At 52.2% G+C, this 6,059-nt stretch overlaps 1 pseudogene; it reads right to left on the minus strand.

Moving 5' to 3' along the window:
* Window positions 1-831: 831 nt before the first annotated feature.
* LOC103908499 lies at window positions 832-2,982 on the minus strand (annotated as a pseudogene).
* Between the last annotated feature and the right edge of the window lie 3,077 nt (window positions 2,983-6,059).

Consider the following 6,059-nt stretch of genomic DNA (forward strand, 5'->3'; position numbering starts at 1 on the left):
GAGCCTTCTGCTGAGCTTCCCCACTTGATATGAGAGCGATATTTTAATCCTCTATGTCTGAAAGGAGCTTTCCAAGCACCATGCATTGCTGGGGATCTTCTCGCTCTTGTGCATTGAGTAGTTTGGGATGGGGTGTGTGGGGATCAGATGCCTAGATCTACCAACCAGGAGAACACCTACGAGCAGGATATAGTCCCTCCTCCAGTTAGGTCCAGAAGGGCTTTCACAAGCAAGGGAGGTCAGTCTTGCTGATCTCTCACATGCTTGGGTCAACTGGCAAGATCTCCGGCAGGGACAATTGGGAAGAGGTGGGCTATCTTAATTGCAGCATGGACTGTTAACTAGTACTGAGCATTGGGACAGAGAAAAGCTACGAGACACAGCATCCAAAGCCCGTGGTTCCCAGATGCTGTGTCACATCTGTCAGGCATTTCAGGGAGCTTATTCTAGACAGTATGCTCTTGTCCCCGTGGTCTGTGAAGGGAGCCTGTGGTTTGGCAGCCCGAATCTCTCATCTTAAACTGGTGTGCCACAGGTAGCGGTGGCTGTTAGATGCTCGTAGGAGGCAGTTTGAGTGTGGAGGGGAAATTCTGAGGCTTAACAGTGCATGCTGGTCCAGAGAAGCTAGAAATTGCTGTTTGGGCACATGCAGTCTCTTTTTAATGCTTTCCTTTTCCTTTGACTTGCCCTGGTAATTAACTCGTCGCATGTCATCAAACTCTCTTCTCCTGCCTGACAGAGGGTGTTCAGAGCTCCATGTCCATGGTGATGCGCAGGATGTTGTGTGTCTGCACAGAGAGGTGTTATCTCCACTTGCTTGTGGCTGCTGCCTTAAAGGGGATTGACACCAAACCTCTTTTTCAGGAGTTTTAGGAGGTGCTCCCTGATCTCTTTGGTCCTCACACCATAGATGATAGGGTTGATGCCACATGGCAGTAGCAGGTATGTCGCACTGATCAGGTTGTGCACGTCCTCAGAGGCAGACTTCCCCATGTGATAGACTATCGAGGAAGACAAGTAAGTCACCAGGATGACCATGCGGTGAGTAGCACTTGCGTGGCAAGCTTTGTGCTGCACTTCCCCAGAAGCAATTTTCAGGGCTGTACGGATTATTCTGCAGTAGGATGTCAGGAGGAAGCCTAAATCAAAGAAGATTGTGATGGTTCTCATGACCAGTCCTACCATCTTGTTCCTGGAGGTGTACCCACAGGACAGGCTCACCAGGGCTGTCTGCTCACAGATAAAGTGCTTGACAACATTAGAGTGGCACAAGTGCACCTTGGATGCCAGGATCACCACAGGACTGACAAAAGAGATGTTCCTCACCACTGCAGCCAGGGATAACCGGGACAGGTATTTTCTGGTCATTATGTCTGTGTAGTGCAGTGGGTTGCAAATGGCCATGTACCTGTGGCCATGAGAAGGAGGGTGTTGCAATCCAACGTGATGAAGAAGTATGGGAAGATGATCTGGGCCACACAGCCCCCCAGCGAGATGTGGCTGAGATGAAAGAGGAAACCCAGCAGCATGTCGGGCACAGATGTGCTGGAGCTGCAGAGATTGACCATCAGGAGCAGAGCGATCAGTGAGTATATGGGGGAATGGAGGTCTTCCTCCACTCCCATGGTGTGTAGGTGAGGATGGAGTTTGCTGTGATGATCAGAAGTTACAGGAAGAAAAAAGGGATGAGGAGGAGCAGTCTGTGCTCATGGACCCCAGGGAATCCAGCCAGGAGGGATTCAGCCTGGGATACGCTGGCTGACCCTGTCTGTTTCCCGCCTGCCGTGCCAAAGTGTCAACCTGCTGGAAGGGCTCAGCTTTCCTGGGCCTGAAAGGAGAAAGCACAGCGTCTCCTGCTGCGGATGCAAATCTCTTCTCCCTACGACAAAACGCTTTTTACACTGGACAGGCCCATGGAAACTGTGAACTACAAGCAGTGAGAACGAGAGGCGGCCTGATGGCTGGTGAGGGGCTGTGCTCACACAGCAAGTGTAGCGCTAACCCCCACTGCCTGTATTTTTAGTTCCTTTAGTAAGTGAAAGGCAGCAAAAGGCTTGAAAAATGAGCCAAAACTCTGATTATTTTTATTAAAGAAGCACCTATAAACTCCAGGATTCACTGAACTCGGTCCAGCTCTACTCTGCCAGCAAGTTTATCCCCTATCGAGCAAGTCTGGGAGGAGAGAAACAGGATGGAGGAATATAGTGATGTGGTTGAAGCCATGAACCCAGCCAAAGGCTGAGCCAGGTCTCCTCCATCTCACCCCTGCCACTAAACCATCCCGCCTCTCTGTCTGGGTGATGCTCAGAGCACGTTTCTCAGGAGGAAACCAAGCAGGTGACTTTCCTGCGAGGCGAAGAGCAGGTTTCAGTATGCACACAACTTTGTGTGCTCTCCACTCACGTTGAGTAGCTTGGGGCAGCAGGGGCTGAAAAGCTATGTAAGTACTAGAAAAATAAATCAGGACCAGGTCCTGGACATTACAGCTTGACTGTCCACGCTGTTAAATTGCTAGTGTGGTCACTGGTATGGTTTAGACAAGGGACGACTACCCCAAACAATTCCTGGGCATGTTTTGGGGGCTAGCAGGGGCAGTTTCAGTGTGGCCACCTTGTTTCCGAGTCTAGAATATTTTTATCATGGGGGCATAGCACATGCATGCCAGTTGGCCATGGGGTCGCAGAAGGGTGCCTGGCACCATTTGGCTAATTTGTATAGGTGTAGAGAGAAGTCAGCACGATTCCTGAGGAGATCTGAACGCTGATGTCCTTTGATGCAGTGGGCATGAGCCCCTTCTGATTGTCTTGGGCAGGGTGCAGCAGCACTGGACAGATGAAATGAGGCCGCTCAGATGTGGGTAGCACCAAAGACAGACCACGCACATGCGTGCAAGGCACAGTCCTCAATGCTGGTGCTGTCTGGTGGGGCTCTGAAAAGGATGGGTCCTCCCAGGTGAGACCCAGACAACACTCCTTCTTGCATGTGTGCTGATCCAGAGACAGCATTAGTTTCAGATTGAGTCCAAGATACAAACCCCTCATATTTTTCCACCCATGCACCATGCTGGTGCTCAGTGTAAACCCTATTTGCATCTTCCTTCCCACTACCATGGTCTAGGGTTGAAGCGAAGTGCCCTGGCTTCTGTCCCTTAAGGTTTTCTATATGCTCAGCTCCCAGTGCTTTGCCTTCAGATGCCATGAATCAGGCACGTGTTTTGTTCAGGGTAAGGAAGCAAGCCCACTGCTACAGTAGTGCAAAAGGAAATATTCACAGCATGTTTTCTGGCCTTGATAGAACTAGGATGCTTTGGGAATCTTGATCAGTTTATGGAGGGGATTATCTGCCAGGCTGAGAGCTGAGACCTGGGCCCTGGTCTCAGCCAGTCCGCTGTGTCCTGTGGCTCTCAGGAGTTACCAGTATACAATACACACATGTATACTGTCCAGGGAGCACACAGTGTGGAGCACTCACCCTTCTCCCTCCATCTCTCCCGTCTTCCCCTTATTTGTAGCAGGGAGCTGTATCCCTGCAAACACCCCTCCATCAGGGCTGGTGGATGGGGATGCTGCTAGCGCAGAGAGGGATCCAGGGAGGGTGCTGGATCGGGGAGCCTTTGCTGTGAGATGTGTGTTTCTGTTTGCTCTGGAAGGATGAAAGTCTGAGTGTTAGCAAAGAATCACTAAGCACAATTATCAACACAAGCTGTTTTAGAGCGGGGAGATGGAGATTAAATTGATTCAGCATTGACTGAAGCATCCCAGCTTTTGTGTATTTACCTTAGCGAATCTCTTCCACTCTGCTATTTCCTTGATAAAAATATAAATTCCTGCTTTCCTACTGTGAGCTGAGCTCCAGTCCTGCCCCAGCGCTGGTGAAAGTTTCCTCTCTGAGAGGAGACCGGAGCAGGAGGTGGTGCCTGGGCACCTTCCACCCTGGGATCCCTGCAGGACGGCAGCGTGGGAGCCCGAGCCTCCTTTCAGTAAGAGTTAAGGGAAGGTCGCGGGTCACCACAGGCCCCTGCTGTCACCAGCATCGTGGCATATAACCCCCAAATGCAGCACACCAAATGCCTTCTGGAGACCAGTTTGGTTGTTTTCCCCTTCTACTCAGCTGCTCCTGCATCTCATTGCTTTGACAGCGAGCCCCAGCCCTCTTTCAGCCTAACAATCTGCTTGGTTTCTAGCTTGCTGTCCTGGGCTTGACAGCAACCTTTATTTTACGTGGCTTGCCTGCTTCCCGAGCACCCACCAGCTGAGCAGCCCAGCCCTTTCCCGCTCTCCTTTGGCTAGAGCAAACCGAGCTCTGCCAGCACCATCTTGCAAGAACGGGCTCTGTGCTCGGGTCCAGTGTGGCTAGAGCAGGGGTACAGAGGAGGGAGTTTCTCCTTGGGGGTGTCCCATAGAGCAGGGTCACTTGGTGGCCACTTTCCTGCATGGAAAGGCACTCGCCAGGACCAAGGCCTGGCAGCAGCAAGGCATTCCCAGACCACAGCCGGGAACCAGCGGTTTCACCCCCAGCAAAGCTGTTTATCGCAGTTCCTGACATGGTGCTTGGGGGTGTCTGTGAGAGCTGGGCATCCCAGGGGAGCTCAGTTTTTAAGACATGACTCAGGCTGCATCAGTCCCTTGAGGGAAGGGAAATGTGCTCCGAGTCTCTGTGCAGCTTTCCTGCAACCTTGACCCAGAAAGGCTCATTTTAAACATATGCTCAGTGTTGTGAACGTCAACAAACTGACTCGTCAACAGTGTTTATCCACCAAAACACCCGATGGGAGAGGAACGTCATTGTGACTTCCCTTGGGAGAGGAGTGGGCAGGTGTCCCAGGGCTGGGGAGTCCAGCACGGGCACGGGCACGTCCATCTGAAATGGGAGGTGATGGTGCAGACTAGAAGCTGCTTGAAGGATACCCTCAAGGGCCACAACCCTGCACCACCAAGGGTGCTGGGACAAAAAGCCATCCCTGGCAAAAATATGCAGAAAAGGTGAAGGAGGAGAAAACATATGGAGGAGGAGGTGATGAATATGCACACCCAAAGAGCAGGGCCGAGGCAAGGGAAAAGGAGAAATGATGGGCAATGAGAAAGGTGGCTCCAGGATTTAGGATTTCGACCCAAACCCAGCTCCCTCAGGGCACCCCAAATCCCTGCCAGCCTGGGACCTCCGCTCGCACAGGGCCACATCCCAGAGCCCCAGGATGCACCCCATAAACAGGGAGGGAGCAGTTAATTGGGGACTCTGCCAACACACAGCCAGAGGCTAAAGACAGAATTCGTGCCCATCAGCTTGGTTTCACAGGAGGCAGGTTTCTGGCAAAGAAACTGGCTGTTTTTTCCTGCAGTATTATATGTTCCTCCACTGAAGTGCGTGGACTTTGCCACAGGTGGATTTCTGCATGGTTTCTGACAGAGTGCTGCAAAAGCTATAAACCTTGCTCTGCGAGGGATGAGCAGCGAGCATCAGAGGATGCAGTGGCTCATGAGTCACTCGCGGTGCTTAAGGCAGCATTACTAATTGGGAGGTCTCGAGGCTGTTCACAGCAAGGACTTTCAGCAATTGCTTCTTCCTCCACTTCTATTAAAGACTTTGTTGGCAATCTGGATGTCAGTATGAGGTCTGGAAACTTCCCTCCTCCGGGTCCCCTGTGATAAATCCCCATCCTCCCAGCCTTGGGCTGTCACCAGGTTTCATCAGCCCCTGCAGTCTGTGATAAGGTCCTTAACGACAACGTCAAATGAGCCCCAGGATGCCCACTCCTGAGCTCCCTGGGGCTGGTACGTCCCTTGTCGGTGCTGCCTGATGCCACCTCTTCTGGCCCTTGCTCCTCTGCCAATTCCTCGGCCGGTCGCCATCTCCTCCTCCTGAGCTGTCCTGGGGGCATCCGCTGCTTTTCTGGGGTCCGGGTTGGCCCATTCCCATGGCCAGGAGTTACCGGAGTCAGCTGGTCTGACACCCCCCTCCCCTCTGGGTTGACCCTTGATGTGTTTTACCCCATTTCCACTCAAGTCTAGTTATTCTTCTCTTCAACCCAGCAATCATTTACTGGAGGAGTCACAGAGGAG

Source organism: Aptenodytes forsteri, unplaced genomic scaffold (genome assembly GCF_000699145.1).
Source record: "Aptenodytes forsteri isolate BGI_AS27 unplaced genomic scaffold, ASM69914v1 Scaffold254, whole genome shotgun sequence".
NCBI classification, from domain to species: domain Eukaryota; kingdom Metazoa; phylum Chordata; class Aves; order Sphenisciformes; family Spheniscidae; genus Aptenodytes; species Aptenodytes forsteri.